The sequence below is a fragment of the Arachis hypogaea genome, chromosome 3, assembly GCF_003086295.3.
Source record: "Arachis hypogaea cultivar Tifrunner chromosome 3, arahy.Tifrunner.gnm2.J5K5, whole genome shotgun sequence".
Taxonomy (NCBI): domain Eukaryota; kingdom Viridiplantae; phylum Streptophyta; class Magnoliopsida; order Fabales; family Fabaceae; genus Arachis; species Arachis hypogaea.
Window position 1 is genome coordinate 44,659,030 of NC_092038.1, and position 9,405 is coordinate 44,668,434.

A 9,405-nucleotide genomic window follows, 5' to 3' on the forward strand; every position below is an offset into this window, starting at 1 on the left:
GTCATCCAAATTTAGCTGTGGATTTTGAACTGAAGACCGCTTTGATCAATCTACTGCCTAAGTTTAATGACTTATCTGCTCAAGAGCCTATCAAGCACCTTAGGGATTTTCAAACATCCTGCTCAACTACTAGGCGGCATGGTGCAGATGAGGTCACCATTTGGTTATATGCCTTCCCATTTTCTCTTGAGGGAAAGGCAAGGGAGTGGTTCTACACTCAATCTGAAGCAGTTGTTACTAACTGGGATCTGCTCAGAAGAAAATTCATGGACAAGTTCTTTCCAGCTGAAGTTATAGATAGATTGAGGAAAGAAATTTTCTACATTATCCAAGGCGAATCAGAGACTCTTTACGAGTATTGGAAATGCTTCAGGAATCTCCTAGACTCATGTCCCCATCACAAGATTGACCATTTGGTGTTGGTTAGCTATTTCTGCTAAGGCATGAAGCCTCAAGAGAAGACTATATTAGATGCTACGAGTAATGGCTCTCTGATTAAGTACAAGACAGTGACAGAAGCGTGGCAACTGATTACTGATCTAGCTGAGTCTACCCGAACTGCAAGGCAAAGGAACAACTATCCCAAGGCTATTACAGAAGTTTCTTCGAGTAGTGAGACAGCTGATTTCACAAAGACTCTGGGAGAGATGACCAATATACTGAAGCAGCTCTAGCTTAATCAACAACAACCTCAGCCTCTCCATAACAACATTGTCAACAGTTGGTCCCCCAGAGAGTGTGTGGCATATGCGCTTGTTATTCTCATTATACTGATGAATGCCCACAACTCCAATAAGAAGACAACACCTTGGCGGCTACCAATAACTACTACAACTGTCTGAATTAAGGGTATTATCAACAAGGCGGTAATTATAATCAAGGTGGGAACTACAATCAAGATTGGCAAGACAACTCTAACCAAGGATGGAGAGATAATTCCAACCAAGGATGGAGGGACAACTACAATCAAGGAGGTAGAGACAATGGTGGCAATCAAAGATGGAATAACAACAACAACTATCAGTAGAACCGGTATCAATAAAACCCTCTATACCAATAGCAGAACCAAGGCCAAAGTTACCGGACACCTCACCAAAGGCAAGCTCAAGCGCCTCAAAACAACCAATCACAAGCCCCTCAAATCACCTACCCTCCTTCTTCCTCCAATGATGAGATGCTTCGCTCTATTGTGCAAGGACAAAAAGACCTTCAAAATTCACTTACCTCTAGCATTACTGGTCTTACCACTACTCTACAAGCTCTCATATCCCGAATGAAACCACCATCTACCCCCAATAATCAACCTTCAAGCTCTAATACACTTCCCTCTCAACCTTTACCTAACCCCAAGAGTGGCATCATTGCCATCACTTTGAGATCCATAAATACATTGCCAGAGAGGAGTCCAGATGATCCAAGCTCAAGAGAAAATATTCAAGTTGAAGACATTGTTGAGGTAGAAAATGTTGAAGAAGAGGATGAGGTACAAGATGCGATTGAGGAAGAAGTTGCGCAACCAAGGAATGGAGTGCCTAAGGAACATGATGTTGTGAGAGAAGCCATTCCCAACCCTTTTTCACATCTTGCTAGGAGGACAAAGAAGCAAGTGGAGCTAGACTCCAAGATGGTGGAGATCTTTAAAAAGGTTGAGGTAACTATTCCTCTTTTTGATGCTATTCACCAGGTACCTAAGTATGCTAAGTTTCTAAAAGATTTGTGCATGAATAAGGATAAAATACATGATTTAGAAACTATTCCTTTAGGTAGCTCTATTTCTGCTTTAATGGGTGCTATACCAGAGAAATGTGGTGATCCCAATCCTTGCATGGTTACTTGTACTATAGGAGGTGTACAATTTTTTGACTGCATGTGTGATTTAGGTGCATGTGTTAGTATTATGCCATTATCTGTATATGATGTTTTGAGGCTCCCACCCTTGAAAAGGTTGGCAGCACATTTTGTTTTGGCAGATAAGAGCATAATCTCGGTGGTTGGCATTGCTGAAGACTTCTTGGTGAGCATTAAGGGGTTGACATTCCCTATAGACTTCTATATTTTAGAGATGCCTTCTAATGACTCAGGAAGACCTTCGTCCATCTTGCTTGGAAGGCCATTTTTGAAGACTTCACGGTTCAAATTGGATGCCTTCTCGGGTACATACTCATTTGAGATAGATGGAAGAGCAGTGAGCTTCAACCTAGATGAAGCTATGAAGCACCCACCGGAAGATCACTCCATCTTCTAGTGTGACATTATTGATGAGACCGTGGCTGAGGTTCACCAAGAGGCGGTAGAAGAGCTGAACATAGAGCAAGGTGCAAGTGTGGGGAAGCCCTCTTAGCCTAATGAAGACACCTTACCACCTCCAATAGCTCCAACGATCAAGTGCCAAGCCATGAGCTGAAAATGGAGTTGAAGCCCCTTCCACCCCACCTCAAGTATGCTTATCTTGAGGATAATCAGAAGCTCCCAGTTATAATAGCAAGGAAACTTACTTCCCAACAAGAGGAGCAACTACTTAGTGTGCTTAGAAGACACAAGAAGGCTATTGGGTGGAGTTTGGCAGACATAGTAGGTATCAGCCCTCAAGTATGTGAGCACTACATATTCCTAGAGGAGGGAGCAAGGCTGATGAGCGGATAATTTATACGCTTTTTGGCATTATTTTTAGGTAGTTTTTAGTATGATCTAGTTACTTTTAGGGATGTTTTCATTAGTTTTTATGCTAAATTCATATTTCTGGACTTTACTATGAGTTTGTGTGTTTTTCTGTGATTTCAGGTATTTTCTGGCTGAAATTGAGGGACCTGAGCAAAACTCTGATAGGAGGCTGACAAAGGACTGCTGATGCTGTTGGAATTTGACCTCCCTGCACTGAAAATGGATTTTCTGGAGCTAAAGAACTCCAAATTGCGCGCTCTCAACGGTGTTGGAAAGTAGACATCTAGAGCTTTCTAGCAATATATAATAGTCCCTACTTTATTCGAGATTTGATGACATAAACTGGCGCTCAACGCCAGTTCCATGCTGCATTCTGGAGTCAAACGCCAAAAACACGTCACGAACTAGAGTTGAACGCCCAAAACACGTTACAACTTGGCGTTCAACTCCAAGAGAAGCCTCAGCTCGTGGATAGATCAAGCTCAGCCCAAGCACACACCAAGTGGGCCCCGGAACTGAATTTATGCATCAATTACTTACCTCTGTAAACCCTAGTAGCTAGTTTAGTATAAATAGAACTTTTTACTAGTTTATTAGATATCCTTGATTGTATTATTCAATCTTTGGATGTTTAGTTCTTAGATCTGGGGGCTGGCCATTCGGCCATGCCTGGACCTTTCACTTATGTATTTTCAACGGTGGAGTTTCTACACACCATAGATTAAGGGTGTGGAGCTCTGCTGTACCTCAAGTTTTAATGCAATTACTACTATCTTCTATCCAATTCGATTTATTCCTGTTCTAAGATATTCGTTGCACTTCAACTTGATGAATATGATGATCCGTGACACTCATCATCATTCTCACCTATGAACGTGCGTGGCTCACAACCACTTCCGTTCTACCTTAGACCGGGTGCATATCTCTTGGATTCCTTGATCAGAATCTTCGTGGTATAAGCTAGAATTGATGGCGGCATTCATGGGAATCCGGAAAGTCTAACCTTGTCTGTGGTATTCCGAGTAGGATTCTGGGATTGAATGACTGTGACGAGCTTCAAACTCCTGAAGGCTGGGCGTTAGTGACAGACACAAAAGAATCACTGGATTCTATTCCAACCTGATTGAGAACCGACAGATGATTAGCCGTGCTGTGACAGAGCATTTGGACCATTTTCACAGAGAGGATGGGATGTAGCCATTGACAATGGTGATGCCCTACATACAGCTTGCCATAGAAAGGAGTGATAAAAAAACTGGAAGGAAGAAGTAGAAAAGCAGAGATTCAAAAGGAACACAACACCTCCATACACCTATCTGAAATTCCCACCATTGAATTACATGAGTAACTTTATCTTTATTTTCTGTTTATTTTATTATCTTTATTTAAACCAATAATCTCTTAATCCAGTTAAATCCGCCTGACTGGGATTTACAAGATGACCATAGCTTGCTTCATACTAACAATCTCTGTGGGATCGACCCTTACTCACGTAAGGTATTACTTGGACGACCCTGTACACTTGCTGGTTAGTTGTGCAGAGTTGTGACAAAGTGTGATTCATGTTTGAGAGCACCAAGCCTTTGGAGCCATTGCTGATGATCACAATTTCGTGCACCAAGTTTTTGGCGCCGTTGTCGGGGATTGTTCGAGTATGGACAACTGACGATTCATCTTGTTGCTCAGATTAGGTAATTTTCTTCTTATTTTCCTTTCAAAAAAGTTTTCAAAAATCTTTCAAAAATTTTTTCTTTATTTTCGTTTTTCAAAAATATAATTTTCGAAAAAAAATAATAAAAATACAAAAAAATCATAAAATCATAAAAACCAAAAATATTTTGTGTTTCTTGTTTGAGTCTTGAGTCAATTTTTAAGTTTGGTGTCAATTGCATGCCTTAAAAATTTTTCTTGCATTTTTCGAAAATTCATGCATTCATGGTGTTCTTTATGATCTTCAAGTTGTTCTTGACAAGTCTTCTTATTTGATCTTGATGTTTTCTTGTTTTGTGTTGTATGTTGTTTTTCATATGCATTTTTGCATTCATAGTGTCCATGCATTAAAGAATTCTAAGTTTGGTGTCTTGCATGTTTTCTTTGCATCAAAAATTTTTCAAAAATATGTTCTTGATGTTCATCATGATCTTCAAAGTGTTCTTGGTGTTCATCTTAACATTCATAGTGTTCTTGTATGCATAATTGGTTTTGATCCAAAATTTTCATGTTTTGGGTCATAATTGTGTTTTTCTCTCTCATCATTAAAAATTTAAAAATAAAAAAAATCTTTTCCTTATTTCTCTCCAAATTTTCGAAAATTTGAGTTGACTTGGTCAAAAATTTTTAAAATTAGTTGTTTCTTACAAGTCAAGTCAAAATTTCAATTTTAAAAAATCTTATCTTTTTAAAACTTTTTCAAAAATTAAATCTTTTTCATTTTTCTTATTAATTTTCTAAAATTCTTTAAAATGTTTTTCAAAAAAAATATTTTTCTTAATTTTATCTTAATTTTCAAAATTATGCTAACAATTAATATGATTGATTCAAAAATTTGAAGTTTGTTACTTTCTTGTTAAGAAAGGTTCAATCTTTAAATTCTAGAACCATATCTTTTAGTTTCTTGTTAGTTAAATAATTAATTTTAATTTTAAAAATTAAATCTTTTTCAATCCTACCTTTTTATCATATCTTCTTATCTTATCTTTTTATCATATCTTTTTCAAAATTTCATCTTTTTCAAAAATTTGATTTCAAAATATCTTATCTAACTTCTTATCTTCTTATCTTTTCAAATTTGATTTTAATATCTTTTTCAACTAACTATTTGACTTTTTGTTTGTTTCTTATCTTTTTCAAAACCACCTAACTACTTTTTCCTCTTTAATTTTCGAAAATATCTCATCTCTTTTTCAAAAATTCTTTTTAATTGTTTTAAATTTTAATGTTAATTATATCTTATCTTTAATTTTCGAAAATCATTAACTACTTTTTCAAAATTATTTTCGAATTCTCCCTCTCTTCTCTTCTTCTATTTATTTATTTATTTACTAACACTTCTTTTCACCTCTCTTCATCTCCAATCACTGCCTCTATCCTCACCCTTGTGATTGGATTCTCCACTCTTATTCCTTTCTTCTTCTACTAAAAATAAGGATCCTCTTTGTCCAGATATAGAGGATTCCTCTTCCTTTTTCTTTTTCTCTCCTCTTTCATATGAGCAGGAATAAGGAAAAAGGCATTTTTGTTAAAGCTGATCCAGAACCTGAAAGGACTCTGAAAAGGAAACTAAAAGAAGCTAAATTACAACAATCCAGAGGCAACCTTTCTGAAATTTTCGAACAAGAGAAGGAGATGGCAGCTGAACCCAACAACAATAATGCAAGGAGGATGCTTGGTGATTTCACTAAACCAACGTCCAAGTTTGATGGAAGAAGCATCTCAATTCCTACCATTGGAGCAAACAATTTTGAGTTGAAACCTCAATTAGTTGCTTTGATGCAACATAACTGTAAGTTTCATGGACTTCCATCTGAAGATCCTTATCAGTTTTTAACTGAGTTCTTGCAGATTTGTGAGACTGTTAAGACAAATGGAGTAGATCCTGAAGTCTACAAGCTCATGCTTTTCCCTTTTGTTGTAAGTGACAAAGCTAGAACATGGTTGGACTCACGACCTAAAGATAGCCTGGACTCTTGGGATAAGCTGGTCACGGCCTTCTTGGATAAATTCTTTCGTTCTCAAAAGTTGAGCAAGCTTAGAGTGGATGTTCAGACCTTCAAGCAAAAAGATGGTGAATCCCTCTATGAAGCTTGGGAAAGATACAAGCAGATGACCAAAAAGTGTCCTTCTGACATATTTTCAGAATGGACCATATTAGATATATTCTATTATGGTCTATCTGAGTTTTCCAAAATGTCATTGGACCATTCTGCAGGTGGATCCATCCACTTAAAGAAAACGCCTGCAGAAGCTCAAGAACTTATTGACATGGTTGCAAATAACCAATTCATGTACACTTTTGAGAGGAAATCTGTGAATAATGGGACGCCTCAGAGGAAGGGAGTTCTTGAAGTTGATGCTTTGAATGCCATATTGGCTCAGAACAAAGTGTTGACTCAGCAAGTCAACATGATCTCTCAAAGTTTGAATGGATGGCGAAATGCATCCAACAGTACTAAAGAGGCAGCTTCTGAAGAAGCTTATGATCCTGAGAATCCTGCAATAGCAGAGGTAAATTACATGGGTAAACCTTATGGAAACACCTATAATTCATCATGGAGAAATCATCCAAATTTCTCATGGAAGGATCAACAAAAGTCTCAACAAGTCTTTAATAATGGTGGAAGAAACAAGCTAAGTAATAACAAGCCTTTTCTATCATCTTCTCAGCAACAGACAGAAAATTCTGAGCAGAGCCCCTCTAATTTAGCAAATTTAATCTCTGATCTGTCTAAGGCTACTTTAAGTTTCTTGAGTGAAACAAGGTCCTCCATCAAAAATTTGGAGGCACAAGCGGGCCAGCTGAGTAAGAAAGTCACTGAAACTCCTCCTAGTATTCTCCCAAGCAATACAGAAGAAAATCCAAAAGGAGAGTGCAAGGCCATTGATGTAATCAATATGGCCGAATGCACAAGGGAGGAGAAAGATGGAAATCCTAGTGAGGAAGACCTCCTGGGACGTCTCTCAAATAAGAAGGAGTTCCCTATTGAGGACCTAAAGGAATCTGAGGCTCATGTAGAGACCATAGAGATTCCACTAAATCTTCTTCTGCCATTCATGAGCTCTGAAGACTATTCTTCCTCAGAAGAGGATGAAGATGTAACTGGAGAGCAAGTTGCTCAATATCTAGGAGCCATCATGAAGCTGAATGCCAAGTTGTTTGGTAATGAGACTTGGGAAGGTGAACCTCCCTTGCTCATTAGTGAACTAGATACATGGGTTCAGAAAACTTTACCTCAAAAGAGACAAGATCCTGGTAAATTCTTAATACCCTATACCATAGGCACCATGACCTTTAACAAGGGTCTGTGTGATCTAGGGTCAGGCATAAACCTTATGCCACTCTCTGTAATGGAGAAACTGGGGATCATTGAAGTACAGCCTGCCTTATTCTCATTACAATTGGCAGACAAGTTAGTAAGACAAGCTTATGGATTAGTAGAGGACGTGTTAGTAAAGGTTGAAGGCCTTTACATCCTTGTTGATTTCATAATCTTAGACACTAGGAAGAAAGAAGATGAATGCATCATCCTTGGAAGACCTTTCCTAGCCACAGCAGAAGCTGTGATTGATGTTAACAGAGGAGAATTAGTCCTTCAATTGAATGGGGACTACCTTGTGTTTAAGGCACAAGGCTCTTCCTCTGCAACCATAGAGAGGAAGCATGAAAAGCTTCTCTCAGTACAAAGTCAAACAGAGCCCCCACAGTCAAACTCTAAGTTTGGTGTTGGGAGGCCACAACCAAACTCTAAATTTGGTGTTGAATCCCCACAACCAAATTCTAAGTTTGGTGTTGGGACTATACAACATTGACCTGATTACCTGTGTGGCTCCATGAGAGCCTACTGTCAAGCTATTGACATTAAAGAAGCGCTTGTTGGGAGGCAACCCAATTTTTATTTATCTGATTTTATTTTTATTTAATTGTTATGTTGTGTTTTAGTAGGTTCATGATCATGTGGAGTCACGAAAAAAATATTAAAATTAAAAACAGAATCAAAAACAGCAGAAGAAAAATCACACCCTGGAGGAAGGACTTACTGGCATTTAAACGCCAGTAAGGAGGATCTGGCTGGCGTTCAACGCCAGAAAAGAGCATGGATCTAGCGCTAAATGCCAGAAACAAGCAACATCCTGGCGTTTGAATGCCAGGAATATGCCCTGAGAAAAGCTGGCGCTGAATGCCAGTAACAAGCATGGAAATGGCGTTCAACGCCAGAAACATGCTGCACATGGGCGTTGAACGCCCAGAACATGCATCACTTCGGCGTTTAAATGCCATAATTGCATGCAAAGGCATTTTACATGCCTAATTGGTGCAGGGGTGTAAATCCTTGACACCTCAGGATCTGTGGACCCCACAGGATCTCCACCTAACATATTCCCACCTTACCTCCTAATAATCCTATAACACACTTTCCCAAAAACCCTTCACCAATCACCTCAATCTCTCTTCCCAATTACCCCCTCTCCTCTCCCTATATAAACCCCTCCATTCTCATTAATTTTCACACAACACAAACCTCTCTTCTCCTTCTTGGCCGAATACACCTCTCCCCCTCTCCTCCATATTTTTTTCTTCTTCTTCTTCTTTTCTTTCTTCTCTTGCTCGAGGGCGAGCAATATTTTAAGTTTGGTGTGGTAAAAGCATAAACTTTTTGTTTTTCCATTACCATTGATGGCACCTAAGGCCGGAGAATCCTCTAGAAAAGGGAAAGGGAAGACAAAAGCTTCCACCTCCGAGTCATGAGAGATGGAAAGATTCATCTCCAAAGCCCATCAAGACCACTTCTATGATGTTGTGGCCAAGAAAAAGGTGATCCCCGAGGTCCCTTTCAAGCTCAAGAAAAATGAGTACCCGGAGATCCGACATGAGATCCAAAGAAGAGGTTGGGAAGTTCTAACTAACCCCATCCAACAAGTCGGAATCTTAATGGTTCAAGAGTTCTATGCCAATGCATGGATCACTAGGAACCATGATCAAAGTAAGAACCCGAACCCAAAGAATTATCTTACAATGGTTCGGGGGAA

General features: G+C 38.8%; 1 non-coding gene across 1 annotated transcript; it reads right to left on the reverse strand.

The window, feature by feature from the left end:
• Positions 1-6,405: 6,405 nt before the first annotated feature.
• On the reverse strand, positions 6,406-6,509 carry LOC112793360 (small nucleolar RNA R71). The gene has a single exon (XR_003198056.1). It is a non-coding gene; the product is annotated as a small nucleolar RNA R71 (small nucleolar RNA).
• Between the last annotated feature and the right edge of the window lie 2,896 nt (positions 6,510-9,405).